Source organism: Sciurus vulgaris (genome assembly GCF_902686455.1).
Source record: "Sciurus vulgaris genome assembly, chromosome: 9".
In the NCBI taxonomy this organism is placed as follows: Eukaryota; Metazoa; Chordata; class Mammalia; order Rodentia; family Sciuridae; genus Sciurus; species Sciurus vulgaris.
Window position 1 is genome coordinate 30,468,297 of NC_136469.1, and position 18,576 is coordinate 30,486,872.

General features: G+C 39.4%; 1 protein-coding gene across 7 annotated transcripts in view; it reads right to left on the bottom strand.

Moving 5' to 3' along the window:
- FBXW7 (F-box and WD repeat domain containing 7) overlaps positions 1-18,016 on the bottom strand; it is a 191,202-nt gene extending 173,186 nt beyond the window's left edge. For 6 of the 7 annotated variants that reach the window (XM_079153436.1, XM_079153430.1, XM_079153434.1 and 3 more), the window contains exon 1: positions 16,765-18,009. The gene's annotated coding sequence lies outside the window, so the exon portion shown is untranslated. Of the gene's footprint in view, positions 1-16,764 lie in introns of all 7 variants that reach the window. The other variant, XM_079153431.1, reaches the window with a different exon arrangement.
- Between the last annotated feature and the right edge of the window lie 560 nt (positions 18,017-18,576).

Consider the following 18,576-nt stretch of genomic DNA (forward strand, 5'->3'; position numbering starts at 1 on the left):
AAAAAAAGAAGATGAGTGATTGCCAGGGACTCAGGGAGGAACGAACTGGGAAGAGGCATAGGGAGTCCTTTGAGGGTGATAAAATATCTCAACTGCAGAAGCAGTTTCACAGGTACAAGCAACTGTCAAAACTCATCAAATCATACATTTTAAACAGATGAAGTTTATTGTATATAAATTATATCTCAAAAAAGTTAGCTGAAAATAAGCAGGCAATAGTGCTTGTCACCAGCCGTCTGCCCTGTGACATCACAAACCAGTCGCCATTCCCATGCACAAACAAATTTGGTCATGATAGTTTGTATCACCTTAACTTACTGATTTCTACACCACTGAGGGCCACATGGCAAAAATGGGAGCTCAGAATGGTCACTGTCTGACAGCTACAAACAAAACAAGGACACAAGTACTACAACCAGAAGGAACCAGATTCTGCCAATGGCCAGTGAGCCTTGAAGAGAACCCAGATCATCAGAAGAGACAACAGCCCCAGCTGACACCTCAAGTTCAGTCTGGTGAGACTCTGAAGAAGGACCCAGCTAAACCATGCCCAGAATCTAAAAGAAACTGCAAGATAAACAAGCTAAATCTGCTGTCATTTTCTATGCAACAAAGGAAAACTAATACAGCTGACTTCTTAGAGTTGAGCAAACGCGGTTTACATTATTTCTTTTAAACACTACTAATATTTATCATTAAAACAATTTCCGATACTTCACATTATTATAAATGATTAATTCAACTTCCCAAGTCAGCACAGTAAAGTAATGCTACTCTCAAAACTTTACAGATTATAAAAATAGACTTTATAACTTGGGGGGGGGCGGGGGGCGGGCGGGGATTGAACCCAGGACCTTGTGCATGTGAGGCAAGCACTCTACCAACTGAGCTATGTCCCAGCCTGAGGACTTTATAACTTTTAAGATCGTATTTCTTCCACCAATTGGATATACAAACAATAGTATGAACTTAGTATGTTTGTTTCTGCCTTTCTAAACCAATGACAGACAAAGAGGGGAGGGGAGGGGAGGGGAGGGGAGGGGAGGGGAGGGGAGGGGAGGGGAGGGGAGGGGAGGGGAGGGAAGGGAAGGGAAGGGAAAGACAGGCTACCTGCTTTAGTTCTTATCTACATTTCTAAGGGAATGGAAATAAAGTTGGATGGGAAGTGAGAAAGCTAATTTTGAAAGCTAGGAGAACTACATGATACTGGACAATCTCATCAGTGAACTCAGCTATCTTTTTAAAAGTAGAAATATAAATAAAGTGTAGAGCCTAATTAATAGCAAGAATAAATTAATAAATAAAAAATAATATTACATGCTCTGCCAATCTTATAGAATACATAATTAAATGTTGCTGAAAATAGTCAGCACTTCTATAGTTCCTATCATGTGCCTGGCATGGTTCTACAAATAATGTATAAAAAATAAACTGACAAAGATAGTATGGAACAGTGATTAAGGCTCTAGAGACAGACTGCCAGGATATAATCCCAGTTGCACTATGAACTAAAGGTGGAGCCTTGAACGTGTTTAACTTCTTTTTGCCAAACCTTCAACTATAACACAGGGATATTTAACACCTCACAGAACTATTGTGAGGAGTGAATAAATTAATACATACACAGGACATAGAACAGTGTCTTCCACATATTAAGAACTCAAATGTTGATACAATTTGTTTCTAAAACTGTGCATCATTAACATTCACTTGTAAGAAAAGTTACCAGTGGTAGATAATGTCAGGGGGTGTCTAAAGAGCCTATGAGAAAAAATCAAAAGTATACCACAATAGTTTATGAATATAGTATTTAAAATACAACCAGGAAGAAAGAAACAACTTTTACAGAACAAAACATTTTTTTTTCAAAGCTAATAACCAGGCTTAGATCTTTTTTTATTTTTTAATTTTTTTTTTTTTTTTTTTTTTTTTTTTTGGAGTATTGGGGATTGAACTCAGGGGCACTCAGTCACTGAGCCACATCCCCAGCCCAATTTTGTATTTTATTTAGAGACAAGGTCTTGCTTTTGCTCAGACTGGCTTTGAACTCCAGATCCTCCTACTTCAGCCTCCCACACTGCTGGGATTACAGACATGTGCCACCATACCCAGCACTTAGATCTTTTTAAGATACAAAATGATGAAAATTATTTTAAATCTCTTCATGAGCCAGGGGTGATGACACACACCTGTAATCCCAGCTACTCAGAAGGCTAAGGCAAGAGGTTTACAAATTCAAGGCCAACCTCCACAATTTAGTGAAAACCTCTCTCAAAAAATGAGGCGGGCTGTGGACATAGCTTAGGGTAGAGCACCCCTACATTCGCTCCTTAGTTCCAATCACTCAATCTCCTCATGAACATGTAAAAATAATAGCGCACTGATGTCAAAACCATTTACTAAATGCAAGACATCTACAAGGAAACCAACTGAGTAGGGAACAGTTCTATACAAAATATGGGAAAGAAGAAAAAAAGATTTTTTTTCTTTCTTTTTTTTTTACATAATGAACACCAAGTCAGCAAACATTTTTACTTAAGGATAGCTCCTGTAATAGTCTGGATATGAGCTGTTCCCCAAAAGCTCCTGGGTTAATACAAAGGATGAAGTGATTAGATCATGAGAGTGGTAACCTAATTAGTGAATTAATCCATTTTTTGGATTAACGATTTGAATAGATTACTGGGTTGTAACTGTAGGCAGGTGGGACCTGCTGGATACTGGACCACTGGGGGCATGCCTCGGGGATTATAGTTTGTCCCTGGCTCCCTGCGCTCTGCTTCCTGGTTGCCATGAACTGAGTGGCACACCCTTCCATCACGATGTGCTGCCCCATCTCTGGCCCAGAGCAATGGAGCCAGTCGACTAAGGACTAAACCTCTGAAAACAGTGAGACTAAAATAAACTTTTCCTCTTCTAAGTTGTTCTTGTAAGGTATTTTGATCACAGCAATGAAAAGCTGACTAACACAGCTCCTAATGATGTAAGAATGATACTACACATTCATCTTTCCAAGAAAATACCAGCATGTGCCCGTGAAAAAAAAATCAGCCAAAATCATCTTTCAGGACATATTTATTGGATCACAAATCTCACTACTAAAACAAGAAAAAGCAGGTCAACTTAAAACAACAGATGTACCAAAATATCTAGGCTGTTACTCCTAGAATATATTTTCTAGAAATCTAGGAAAAGAGTTTACATGAGAACTATCAACTACTGAAATTTACTTCCAAGTCATTCAGTAAATATTTGGGGAACACCTATGGACACTATTGTAAGCACCTAGAAACAAAGATGACGAGATAATGTCCCCTGCTATAGAGTTTATTATAAAAGCTTCTGTTTTGTTTTCTTCCATTTATTAGTTCACATACCGTGTGCCTGCTATGAGGTGGGAATGTTAGCCATTTTGGGAAAGAGGTATTTGCTAAAAGGATGAATAAGACATGACCTTTCCCTCAAAGAACTAGACCAGTAAAAGAGAAATATACCAATAATGATGTTAGGCATAATAAAAATCAGAGATACTGCTGAGTAACTACAGGAAAAATAGCACTTAATCACCAAAATACACTACCTTGAGGAGATGATATTTAAGTAGGGTATTAAGAGTTAAATGCTTCCCAGAGGAAAGAAAAAGGAAATTCTAGGCAGAAGAAAGAGTAAGGTGAACAGACAAATATATGTGAACAATATACTTGGCCCTCCAAATCAGTGGGTTCCACATCTACAGGTTCTAATCCTCAGTTTCAACCAAGTACAGAACAAAAATATTCTAAAAAAGGTCAAGGGTTTTGGCACAAGCTTGTAATCCCAGTAACTCAAGGCTGAGGCAGAAGGATCACAAGTGCAAGGTCACCCTGGGAACTTAGCAAGACCTTCTCTCAAAATAAAATTTAAAAAATGGATGCGGATGGCCCAGTGGTGAAGTACACCCCTAGGTTCAATTCCCAGTACCAGCAAAAAAAAAAAAAAGGTGCTTCTCTGAACATGTACAAACTTTTTCTTCTTATCACTCCTGAACAATATTGTATAACCATTATTTATATAACATTTACATTATATTAGCTATAAGTAATCTAGAGATATCTGAAAGTATTCAGAAGAGTATATATGAGTTATATGCAAATACTGCTCCATTTTATATGAAGGACTTGAGCATCTACAGACTTTGGTATCCAGTGGAACTAATCTCCCACAGATATTGAAGGATGACAGTATATACAGACATATATACACATTAATATAAAATCTATATGTGCTATATCTGCAAGGAGAAAACAGTGTTTGGATACAAATGAAGGAAATCATGTGAACCACCAAAGACAGAAAATCATATGAATGACTGATTCCCCGATTACCCACATAATACCATGTAGAGGAGAAATTTTAGTTAAGTCCAATTATAGCTTAGGGCATTAGGGCTCAACTCTCTCCTAGAAAACAGGAATAGTGGAAGGAGGTTTGACTAGTACACTGGATCTAGAAAGGCTACCAGCAAAGAGTCAATACTTCTGGAAATGCAGAGAAAGGAGAGAAGCAAGGAAATCAATTAAGAGACTCCTGAAATGGACAGGGAATAACAAAGTTCAATTTAGCAGTGAGAAAAAAAAGAAAATAGTAGACAGAAAAACAAGTTCCTAAGTAAAAAAAAAGTCCTCGACTTGGTAGGTAATAAAACACATGGGAAGAGAAAGAGATCAGAAATGATCCAAAGTTCCCCCAATACATGATCCCATTAACCTTCCTCTCTGCTTTTCCTTTCAGTGTACCTTTAACTCTACAAATACACACCCTAACATTCACATCTCACAGTCCTCTATTCTTGATATACTTTTTACAAGAATAGTTTGCCAATTAAAAAATTAAATTAGGAATGGAGATATAGCTCAATAGTAGACTGATTGCCTATCATGCATAAGCCCTGAGTTCAATCCCCAGTATCACATACGTACACATACACAAACACACACACAAAGGAATTTGATTAGTAAAATCCATGTGGAACCCTTTCCCAGTTTCTATAAAAGGTTAAGGTCTTTGAAAATTACTTTTAAAGAAACTGCAGTATAAGCTATTAAAAAAAATGACATCTATTCATTTTCCTATACAGGTGTCTTTAAGAATCAATGTAAAATATGGCCTATCCAGCCAGGCATACTGGCACACGCCTATAATCTCAGCAGCCCTGGAGTCTGAGGCAGGAGGATGGAGAGTTCAAAGCCAGCCTCAGCTAAAGAGAGGCACTAAGCAACTCAGTGTGTCTCTAAATAAAATACAAAATAGGGCTGGGGTTGCATGCCCCTGAGTTCAATCCCCAGTACCCGCCCCCACCAAAAAAAAGTTATATGGCCTATCCATGTCTATGACTTATCATTATCAATAATTTAGCATTCATGAGCTAGGGTTGTGGTTCAGTGGTACAGTACTTGCCTAGCACATTTGAGGAACTAAGTTCGAGCCTCAACAGCACATAAAAATTAATTAATTAATTAATTAAAGGTATTATGTTCACCTACAACTAAAAAAATTTTTTAAAGAAAATAATCAGCATTCATACAGAATCTAACTGATGAAGTACCTTATACAATAAGAAGATATCCAAATGAGAAACAGAGTTAACTGCAAACAACAGGGTTTCACAATCTTGGCACTACTGAAATTTTGGATGAGATAATTCTTTGTTTGGGGTATTGTTCTATTCATTGTTTATACCTGATCTCTACTCACTACCAGTAGTATCCCTCCCTTTCTCCTCCGCCCTGCAATAGTCACCTGGGGATAGTTATAGATTATTATGTACCAGGCACTGTTCTGTGCTTCTCATTTTTCATTTCATTTAATCCTAACACAGTAGATATTATTTCCCCCATCTTAAAGATAAACTGAGACAGAAAAAATGCTTGCTAAAGGTCACAGAACCAGTAAATTATGGTAATCTGTATTTTAATCCACATAATGGTGGCTTGAGTTCCTGCTCCTAAGCATTGTTACGCCAATTCTAATATCTTAGCATTTAACATGTGATATTTCAAAAGTAATATTCAAATCTTATCTCAAAGTAAAAACTAAAACTATTCATAGAGTGGAAGTGAAATTTAAAATCTCCCAAACTCAACTCAGGATAAATTAACAAGCATTCTTTAAGCACTGACTGCGTGGCACTAAAGTGGCTCAAAGAAAAGGGAACTACTATCTGTTAAGGGTCTGGCTACAGAACCTTTTCATGCATTATCTCTTTGAAATCTCACAACATCCCTGGGAGACAGGTTTTTTTTTTTTTTTTTTCTCTTCAAATGAGGAAACTCAGCCTCAGAATAGCAAAGTGATTCCCAATCTAAAAAGGTTCCTAATTTAAGTTAAATGTATTTTAAGGAGATTAAGAAAGATAAATATCTGTTGTTAATACTCAGAGGGAAGGAAACACAAAATGGGAAAAGTATACAGCTAGATTAGTCAGGGAATACACCTTGAAAAGTTTTTAGAATATCCCCTCTTTAGATATATACTTAAAAAAAAAAAAAAAAAAAAAAAAAAGGATGAGTCAAAGGTGAGAAGCTTGGGAGAAGTATCCTTTCTGGGTACAATGGAACATAAGTTTTGTGGACTAAAGGAAAGTATTGAGCTAATCAATGTAAAAAGTCAAGGAAGTGGTGGAGACTATAAGACTCCTGCCACCAAACACACTAAAACATAGCAACAGAAACAAAGATAAAAAGATTTAAAGTGTAGACTAGTATAGTTGATTAAAAGCAGCTTCAACATACAAAGTCCAACAACCAAATTTCATCAGCTAAGTGATAGAACATCTGTTTTGACTTGTTTTTGTATTGTCTCTGTCAACCAGAGTGTTAAGTTTAAGACAAGCAGGTATTTTTATGTTCTGTTCACTCAGATCAATGCCTAGCATAGTAACTGTTCAGTAAATATCTTCAGCTGAATTAGGGCAGTATTCAAAATACAGACACATTCAGGAGCAAAGATCACAAAATGCCTTCAGCTTAAAAAAAAGAAAATCAGCAACCTTGCAGAAATAACAGTAACTTACTACTACAATATTTCTTTATTATCATTGCAGCAGCTACTATTTACTAAGCGCTAAGCCAGTTATTGTGCTAAAGGCTTACCTGCATTATCTCACTCAATCCTCTTAATTACCCTTTGAGGGAGGTAGGTACTATTATTATCCTCCCAGTTTTATAGGAAACACACACAAATAAATAACTTGTCCAAGGTCACAAAGCAGCAGAGGTGGAACCTGGGTCTATCAACTCTAAAGCTTGCCTTTCAGCTACCATGTCCCATAACAGAATTAGAAACATCCCTCTAAGGCAAAGCTAGGGAAATAAGGCCAACAAAACAAAAGAGAAACTCCACTATAAATCAAAAACCCCTTGTTCATCCCTTCTCCCATCAAGAACAGAGGAAATTTTCCCACCCTAGGATACAGTGATTATCCCATACAAAGTTCAATGTTTTAAAGAATCCAGATGTTGAAAAGTTATGAACAAGAATCAATCGTATAATCAACATTTCAAAGGGTAGTAGATAACAAGTGGTAACACCCCATGTCCACAACCTAAAGAAATAACAGGGTGTGACCTCTGACTAAGACTGACCTCAAAACTTCAGGAGCCATTCTCCCTGGTTATCAGCTTCTTCATCCTTCCCTTCTTTGCTCTGACAGTCTCTCCCTTCCCCTGTACCATTCCATCTCTCCCCTCCTACTGGATGACCTTTATAACAAATTTGAAATTTTATATTTCCTACTCAAAATTTCTATATAGTAAAATTTTATATTTCTCTAATGGGGGGGGGGGGGGGGACTCTACCTTGGTAATACAGGATAAAAAAGATTCCCCCAAAGGCTGGGTGCAGTGGTGCACACCTGTAATCCCAGCAGCTCAGGAGGCTAAGCCAGGAGGATTTTGACTTCAAAGCCAGTCTCAGCAAAAGTGAGGTGCTAAGCAACTCAGTGAGACCATGTCTCTAAATAAAATACAAAATAGGGCTGGGGATGTGGCTCAGTGATCAAGAGTCCCTTGAGTTCAATCCGTGGTACAAAAAAAAAAAAAATCCCCCCACTTATTTTATCAGCAAATTCACAGTATAGTTAAGAGACCACCAAACAAGCAAAAGAAAACCAATGACCCAAATATTTAGCTATATAACTTTCTGATATTACATACATAATAAATAAACAAAAGGAAGTCAAGCATATGGCTCTTCTCTTTTTCTATTAAGTAATCTATTCATAATTATAAAATCCTTTTTTTTTAATTTCTGAAATGGAAAGATTCTTAGACACCTACCTATAATTGTGACAAATAAAATATATATAAAATATTAAAATTTTTTAAAAACTAGAATATTCATTAAATTAACCACCTAATCAGAGATTCACTAGCCGATAAACCAACCTAGTTTCTGCATTTCCACCAACTTGCTTTAAAAGAAGTTAATCTCCTTTTAAAAAAAGTTAACAAAGATAATCAATTCTAACAAATATATTCTAACAAATATATTTCAATTTCAATTCTAACAAATTATTTCAATCATTTTTTTCTTGCCTATGGATTTTAAAATACTTATTTTTAAAATCTATAGTTCTATTAAATAAAACAAACTATGAAGGTATAGCCGAACTGTTCTCAAAACAGAAATACTGTCCAAATACAGAAACAATCAAGAAGCATTTATTCTTTGTCTTGGAATATAAAACATTGTACCAGGTTTTAAGGGAAAAAAAAAAAAAAAAACTAAGCAAAAACAGGGATATTTAAAAAAAAAACTAATCATTTTATGGAAAAAGAAAACGAAAATTAAATAGTTAAACAATGATCACCTAAATAAAAATTGTCAATCCTAATTTGAAAAACAAATGACACAGCTAAAAATTCTATTTGATTTTATGTTTTTTTAAGTTTTTTATTTTCAAAGGTTAAAGAGATGGACAATTAGAAGAGCTGAAAGCTGAATTATATTCTGATATTTCCAAATGGGCAATTTAAACCGCAGTCACTATCAAAAATAATCTCTAATTATTAAAAATGACTCCTTCCTGGTCCCTGCATAACTGAGGTCTTTGGAAATGAATTCAAAGTTCAGTTTTGTTCAAATCGGTGTCTCCTTTCTATGAAGACAACAACAGTTCTGTCAATACTCTAGTTTTTAAGACTTTTAACAAAAATGTTAATTATAGGGTCAGTAGCTTGTCTTTTGCCTTGAAAACATGAATGTATTTTATAAAGGTAAACGAGACATGAATTAGCAACCTGTTGGTGACTCCAGGTACACGTGTTTTTCAACCACTGGGTAGTTATGAGTACTATTTTTGGTGAAGCAACTCCTACAGGATGCCATGTGTTAAAGTTTGGATACGAGGTGTTGCCTGAAAGTTCCTGTGTTAACACAGGAATGCTCAGAGGTACAGTCATTGGATTATGAGAGCTATAACCTAACGAGTCCATCCCAGTTTGCATGGGCTAACTGGGTGGTAACTGTAGACATGCAGGGCATGGCTGAAGGACATAGGTCACAGGGGGTGTGCTCCAGAAGGGTGCATCCTCCCTGCAGTTACTTCCCCCCACTCTCTTTTCCTGGTGGCCGTGAGGTGAGCATTTTCCTCTGCCATGTTCTTCCACGTATGGTGCTCTGCCTCACCTCCAGCCCAAAGTAATGGAGTCGGCAGACCACCGAAACCATGAGCCAAAATAAACTTTTCTTCCTCTAATTTGTCCTTGTCTGGTATTTTGGTCACAGTGATGCTAAGCTGACTAATACATGATACAAAGGTATGGCCATAAAAACACGCCAGCTTAAAAGACTGATAAACTACATGCATTCTTTCAAAAGTAAGCCCATAATTTGCCTTGAGACTTCATGTATGATACTGTCATTATATGTTAATGAATTCATTCAAGACACTGAAATGAAAGAGCCAGAAGAAAATATAGTAAGTATCATATTCTATGGCGATCTTCTCAGAGAAAAGTCTAGCAACATTACAAATATTTTGCACTCTTTTCATATTTCCTAAATTCCAGTCATACAGAGGAAAGCATCTAGCAAAATACACTAGATACAGAAACATACACACACACAATACAGAGGGAAAAAGTGCTACCTCCTTTCAAGAGCCACCCAGATTTCCAGTAGCTGTATTTCAGTTGGAAAGGGCAGAGGCGACACAGCATAGCAACAGAAACTGCACAATATCTGACTGATCCACTAGCTGTCCCTCAGGTCTGATGGGGAAAGAACAAAAGATAAGATATTCAAACAATAAGGTCTCCTGTGCATTTTTGTTTATTTTTCTTTTTCAACTACCTCCATGGATTTTCATACATTCTTGTATTAACTTACTATTATAGAGAAATCATATGTTGCTCAAAACTTTTAAAGAAACATTCTAGAAAAATTTGTTTTACATTACGTTGCAATTCAAAGATTCAAGTGAAATACCCAGTGGAAACTGCAGATGTTCCCTCAAATATTTCACAAATCTGAAGGTGTAACAGGATGAAATTTTAATATATTTGTGTGTAAAAATGTAATTACTAGAAAATATATATCCAATTGTATATCATATACATTTAGGAAATAACACTCCATTTAAACATTATGTGAAAGGTATGAAGGTATCAATGGGTATCATCAGAAAGTAATAAAACCTAAAAGTACATTAAGGTATAAGATTAGTTTTTACTTTATGGGGAAAAAAAGGACTCAAAATAGAAGAATTTAATATCAAGAGTTCATTATTTGAAAGCAACTTTACTCATCTATTAATAATAACAATTCTGCTGTGGGAGGTGGGGGTGGATAATACACCATCCATTTTCCCCTGGTATACTGAAAGTATCACCGAATAGAGTATTTCAATTTGGAATATTTGCAGATAACAGATGAACACCTTGTGTTTTTTAAGTTGCTGACCAACCATAGGCTTGAGAAAATGATAAAATCACTTGAAAAGACAAAAATTTAAAAGATTTTTAGAAGAACAAGATAATAATTTTCACCAAAAGAATAGGAAGCCAACTTTACAGTGACTACACAAAAGGTATACTAAAATTGTCAGAAAATATATATTTTTAAAGGAAAGAAGAGAAATTGAAGTTCTAAGTATGCCTATAGAAATACAGTGGCCCTCCCTATCTGTGAGTTCCACATCTGCTGATATGACTACACGCAAATGAAAAATATCTGGGGGAAAAAAGTGCATATGTACTGAAGGTGTCCAGATCTTTTTTCTTCTTATTCCCTGCACAATACAGTAAAACAATGATTTACATAGCATTTGTATTGAGTACTATGAGTAATCCAAAGATGATTTAAAGTATACAGAAGAAGGTGGCTCAGGAGATTGAAGCAGGAGGATCACGAATTCAAAGCAGTCTCAGCATCTTAGCAAGGGCCTAAGTAACTTAATGAGACCCTGTCTCAAAATAAAAAATGAAAAGGGCTGAGGATGTGGCTCAGTGGTTAAGCATCCCTGGCTTCCATCCCTGGTACCAAAAAATAAAATAAAATAAAAAGTATACAGAAGGATGTTTATAGTTATACACAAACACCAATTCTTTATAAGGGATTTAGGTATCCTCAGATTTTGGTATCCACAGGGGTCCTGGAATCAATTCCCCACAGATACAAAGGGATGACTACACTACTGTAAAGTAAAAACAGATTTTTAAACTAACTAAAAAGAAATCTCTATTGCAATAGTAGTCTCCTTCCCTGCAATAAAAAGAGGACTCCTAAGATAAGATTTATGAAGCCAGAGAAAATATGCCATCATCCAATACAGGTATTTGTTGACATATGAAACAAATGTTTTTATATTAGCTATAATGTAAAAATTAAAGTGAATTGTCCTTTCTACATAATATATTTAAAATACATTCATCCTTAAGAATATAAGCAAAGCTGTTTAAAGTACACATTTAAATGATTTAAGTGACTTGTTAAGACATAATACTACTTGAAATTAACAAAGCAAAAATAACTGGAGCCAATAATTTCACACAGTGAATTACTCATTCAAGAGATTAAGACTTTAAGAGATAGAAGTTTTAAACCTTAATGTTCTTATAATTTGACTAATATTTTATCTGATTCAACCCAACCATAAATGCTTTTAATTTTATATTCAAAGTAAATGCTTTACAATTTATTTTCAGAACCTTTCAAAAGCATGCCCATAAGCTTCTTCACAGATACCTTTGGCCATGATACAAAACCCGTATATCATAACAGGCCAATTATGGCATCTTTGAATAAAATGCAGAAGGACCCTACTTTTTAGCTGCATTCCTTTATAGATGGCATCACGCGTGCCCCTTAATCCATAGTTTTCATCATTAGGAAGACAAACATACTTTGAACAGTAAGACACTATGCAGAATAAGACATCCAGGAGGATATCTCATCTAGAAAATAGAGATCCCCTAAAATAGCCCAGTCCCAGCTCTGCAGTGTAAAGCTCATACCTTACATTGGTAAATTTGGAAGTCATGTATACCAGGGTCTGTAAAGTACAACCTTACAGGCCAAATCCAATTTACTTCTTGTTTTTATGTACAAGATTTCATCGGAGCAAAATCACACATTGACTTCCATATTGTCTATGGCTGCTTCCTCACTCCAAGAGCAGAGCTGAAAATTGTGACAGAGAATGAATGACCCATAAAACTTAAAATATAACTGGCCCTTTGCAAAGAAAAAGTTCGCCAACCCTTCTTCTACACGACTTCTCCAAGAACCATCTTTAAAACTACAATGACACAGGCCGATGCTCTCCTACACATAGACTTTGGGGTCATCTGGTGCTAAGACCAGACCCTTCAAGGTCTCTAAATCATCTCATATTAATCTCAAAATTAACAAGCAAAGTATATGGAAACTATCACTCTATTATCAGAGTCTCATCTTTATTAATAAAAGCACCCTGTATTTATTAGTAAATTATGTTAATCATGAAAGGCTGTCTTTTACAGGGTGTAGTGGCCCACACCTGTAAACCCAGTTACTGGGGAGGCTAAAGAAGGATGATCTCAGGTTTGAAAACTGAGTGCCTGAGCAACTTAAAAAGACCCTGTCTCCAAACAAAATTTTAAAAAGGTCTAGGGTGGTGGTTCAGTGGCAGAGCACTTGCCTAGAATGTGCAAGATCCTGAATTCACCCCTACCTCTACCCCCACCACCAGAACACCACATGAAAGGGAGGGAGGGAGGGAGGAAGAGGAAGAGAGAGAGAGAAAGATAGATAAATAGATAGATAGATAGATAGATAGATAGATAGACAGATAGATAGATAGATAGATAGATAGATAGATAGATAGATAAAATCCACCTCATCTGTTTCATCTGCATCTGTAATGCTGTGGAAAGTGGAGAATAGAGAGAGGAGGATATTGCATATATTTCAACCCCTACACTCTTATCCTAGAATCATTTTCACCATATCTCCCTGTACAAATAAATACCTCTTCTCAAGAGGTTTCTGCCAACAGATACTCTTAAGAAGCCCAAGAAGCTCTTGGAAGGTGCTGAATTCAAAACTAAGGAACACAAGAAAGTTTGCATATATATTTCTACTCATGAGCTTAATCTTTGGTAAAGTCAACACCAAATGTTAGCCACAAAGAAGTCTAATTATTTTTAAGTGCCAAGTTGTTTGTTTTTTATAAAAAGGCTAAAAAAATTTTTTTCAGCACTTGCTGTGCCAACACAGGGATATCCCCTCCATTGTATGGGACACAAAGACACACACCAACTGCAAGCAAGGGAAGCAGCGGTCTATGTCAGCTATTTTTAGCCCCATTTCATGGTAGTAAGACCAAACTTAATAATAATAATGCAGGGCAAACTTTCAAAACACGAATTTGAATAAACAAATCTGTCCTTTCTTTTATAAGTTCCTTAACCATGATATCCTATGTATTCTTCTGAACATAATCTCAAGGGACCTACAAAATCTACTAAAAACTTGTACCTGTTTCAAAAATACAGAATCATATACTTTGGACTAAACTGGTAACCATGTATTTAAAGACTGCTCCTCTTTTCAACTACTTTTAAAAACGTCTCTTTCAGGAACAGCCATTCTCAGTTCTTACTATGTCTTTGCTTATTCTAACACAGATCCTCCCACAACCCCACAAACAAAAACACCCATTTTTCAGTTCTTCACTTTCCATTAGCACTCTCAGAAACCTAAATGCTTTGAAAATGACTCCAAACTCCATATTGTTGGCATATCATCTGGTAAACTATTTTGCTGTCTTGAAATTATCTTAGTATCCAACTCTTAACCCAAAATGTAACATCCAAAACAAAGTCTACTGCCCTGTTTCCAAATTCTTTCTTATGACAAATCACTAACACCATACTGAAACACTGGTTACATCTTTTTCACTCCTTCTGCATAGCACTTTCATAACCACGATATAAAAACGTTGGTTTCCTAGCAAAACAAAATCCTAATCCAGGCACACTACCTTTGGCCTAAAATGTAATCTCTCCCCAACCATCTGAAACTACTCTCTCAGGAACACTGTCCTCAATTGCTTCTTTGCATTGTAACCATGCACTTACACAAACAAATTCATCTTAACCCTATTCAACAACCTCCCTCTGTAGGTACTGCCACCAAGCTCACGTCCTTAATACCTAGATCTGTCCCTTATACATTCCAATTCCAAAAGTCTTATCTTGTCTCCACATGCACATTTCTTCCTGAAAGAGACCCTCCCAGATTTGATTCAGACACGCCAATTAGTTTTGTGTAGTCCAAAACCAACATTTCCTTCATGAAAACTACAAATTCATTCGCGGATATAAAGTACTATACATGGTATCTGGCATATAGTGGTCTTAATTAATATTGTCCATTCCCATATTCCTTCAGTTTGTGTAATTTGTATTTGATTGCCTCTGTCACTCATAAGTAAAAGCACCTCAAAGTCAGGAACACCCTAATACTTCGTCAATTTTATCCAGATATACAATAAAAGCTTATAATTTTTAACCAATCTAAAGTCAAAGCAATAAAAGTAGGTGCTACCATTAGTAAGCAGTTTGGGGCTCATTTTCCCCTCCTTCCCAAAAATCATCCTATACAAGACTACATTTCTCTTCATCATCATTATGGAAAACTGAATACAGAACTTTCTCAAGGTCACAAAATAAGGTAACAGATCCGAAAATATTTGTTTGATTCTAAATCTAACCTTACACCCACCATTCAATATTTTCATGTCAGTTCCCATTTAACATAAAAGAATTTAAGGTTCCTTACAAAAAGCATAAGAAGAACAAGGCATCTTAAGAAAAACAAAACTGATGAAGTTCCAAAGGAGGACAAAGTGGTCAAAGAAATGGAAGAAATTATCCTGAAACAGAGTTGAGAAAGATGATAGTAAAAGGAATAATCAAAATCTTTAAAACCAGGAAAAGATAAAAAACCCAGTCTTCTAGCATTTCTAAAAACACAAACTCTGAATGTGTCTTGGAATTTTATAGGAGACAGCTTTGAGATAAGTAAATGAATAATCACATAATAAAGAAGCTAATAACCTTGCAGAACTCATTACTTCAAAAGAGAAAAAAATATAGGATTGAAATATTAAGTTTGAGAAAGTTTTAAATCAATTTAATCACGATCCCAAATGGAGAAATTAGGATAGGTAACCCCAGATTTACATTCATTCATTCCTACAAAGCACCTCAAGCAGTGGCTCCAGAGAGCAAGTCCACAGTTAGTTGAGCAGATGGACCAGAATTCTTAGTCTTAGTTTAGTATTGCCTGTGCCATACAAAATAAAATTCCACTCCAGGTTTAACTTTTAAGGTCCACATAAACATATGAAATGTTAATTATTTTATGCATCTCTTATTTGACACTCTGAGAAGATAACCAAAATACAACTCACAGGTTCTACATACTTCAGTTTTAAAATAATAGAAAGAAAAAGACATTCTGGAAAGAATCAAGTATCAAAAGTTTCTCCTAAATTGATAGAGAAGTAAGGATAAAGTCATTCTCCCAAGTTCGTTCTTTCTTTTTTTTTTTTTAGCATTTGGGCAAAGGGGAAAATACAACTGCTATGAAATAGTTAATGCAGTAGGTGCTCTCCCCCAAGTAAGGTGTGATTCATAAGAACTCTGAATTTTCTTAGCAAGAGAAATTTGTTACAGTGTCCTTGCACACAGGAATTGGACTCAGGAAATGAGAAGGAAACAACCTCCTGTACCAAAAGGTACTAAAATGATAATCAGTCTTCCTTTCGTGAAGGCTAAAGGAAAGGCAAGAAATTTTACTTTCAGGGGTCCATTCAATAAGTGGTTCCCACTGGGAAATTCATAAGCATTCCCCAGAAACAAAAAATGCAGCGCTGCTGTATCACAGCCAGTCTACCAGGAAAAGGTATATTACAGAGATGTCCTTTGTGTGCACATAAGGCTCGGGCTTCCTCAATTTCCTTTTGCCAATTACTGGCCAGAAAGGTGCAAGTATCCACTCTGGAGATAAGAACTCCTCTAAGAGCAACCTGTATACTTGCACAACTCCTGCAAGTTAAAAGGTTACCAAACACTGAACGACATTTATCCTCTCCCTGCCGAGAAATAAAAGTCCTTAAACCTTGTCATCTATACACTCCCAGCACTCCTGGAAAACATCAGCGAAACTCCAGAACCAAGCGCTTGCCAGCATGCTCCCGCTTTCTAGCCCTCATTTCCCTCTCCCCGGGCCACTCACGCTTTAGAGAGGAGCCGGCGCTGAGAAAGTGGGTTGGTTCCCTTCCTCCTTCGGACTGAGGCAGCAGCTGCGGAAGGCTCCGTCGCGCAACTGAGGAAGAAGTGGTGCTAGTGTCGCTCAACCAGGCGGCCACCCGGGTCTCTTCCGCGCTGCCGGGGAAGAGGAGGCGGCGGCCCCGCTCACCTCCTCTTTTCCTCTTCCTGGGTCTCTTCAGGCTGTGGCTTCTGCCCGTCCAGGGCCACTTGTCCCGGGACAGTCACGATTTTGTTTTTGTAAAGTTTCCTCTGGGCGGAGGCTGCGGCCGGCCCCCCGGGTCCCCCCCGGCCCCGCCGCCCTCGGGGCTGGGGCGGGGGAGGGGGCTCTAAGAACTCCCGGAGTCCTGCCGAGGAGCCGGGGGGCCGGCGACTGGCCAAGGGAGAAGACCCCCCGAGGGGGCTGAGGGGAGGGGGGACGGTAAGGAAGGGACCGCGGCGCGGGTCCTGCTCTCCCCGCCACCCCAGCCGCCGCTTCACATTGGGGTCCCCGCCCCCCCGGGCGGGGGGTGGCTGCCGAGCTTGGGGCCCCGGCTCATACACTCCCGGGCGAGATGCTACGGCCCCGGGAGGGTGGCCGAGGCGGCGGCGAAGCAGGGGACCCGGCCGGCTCCGCTCGGCGCCGCCCCCGCTCCCGGCTCCCGCATGTGTCGCTGCGGCTGGGACCCCCCTCCCTACACCTTGGGGGTCCTTCGCCCCACGCCCCGGGACGAGGCAGAAATTCCAGCCCCTCCTCAGCGTCCTCTCACCGCGGAGCAGCTACTCAGTCAGTCCCGGCCCGCGGTGGCCGCCTCCCTGCCCCCTAGCCGCCGGCTCCGGCTCCGGCTCCGGCTCCGGCTCTGGCTCTGGCTCCCGCTCCGGCGTGTGCAGCCGCCGCTGCCGGCCGGGTAGGTGAGGGGGGGAGAGAAGGGCGGCCGCGGCTCCCGCTGGCCCAGGTTGGGGCGGAGGTCTCGGCGGTGGCCAGTGCACGGGGGCTGGGTCTCTTGGATGCTCCCTCGCTCTCACTCTCTCGGCGGCGGTGGCGGTAGCGCCCGGAGCTCAGCTCGCTGTCTCGCTCGCTCTGTGCGGGGCTCTCGCCTCACTCCAGAGAGAGGGGCGGGAGGAGAGCGGCGCCTGCTGATGACGCAAGTCACCTAGCAACCGCTCTCCTTCCCCCGCCCTTTTCTTTCCGCTCTGAGGCTTCCACCGCTGGCCTTTTTTTTTCCCCCCCACCTCCTACCACCCAGCCCTGGGCGACTCTGGCGCGCTCTGATGACGCTTCGAGGGAAGAGGAAGTCGAGGATCCGCGAGCGGGTGGGTGCGCCCCGGGCCGCGGGACTCGCTGCTGCCGCCGCCGCGGCCGCCACCGCCTCTACGACCGCGTCAGAACTGAGGAGAGGAAGGGGAGGAGCCCAGTGGAGCCTAAGCTGCTGCCTGATCTTTCCCCTGACCCGAGGGCGGCGGGGAGAGCCTGCTCTGTAGCGGTTTCCTCCAGGGCAGGTGGGGACTGCTCCTTTGGGAGCAAAGAGGAGGCCCAGGCCGCGCGACCAGACTCCGGCGCGCAGCACCCGAAGGTGAGGCATTTGGCCCAGACGGTCCCTGGAAAAACCGAACTGGTCGAGAAGTTGTCCTGCAGCCGGATCCTTGCACCTGCTCGAGGGAGCGAGCGCCCCACCCTTCCCGTAGCGTGGGGTGAGACCTAGCACCGGATAACGAGTGGTCGGACCGAGCAAATGTTTAATGAATGAATGAATGAATGCCTCTCTCGAGTGGCACTCGTAGAGCTCAGAGGAAACGATGC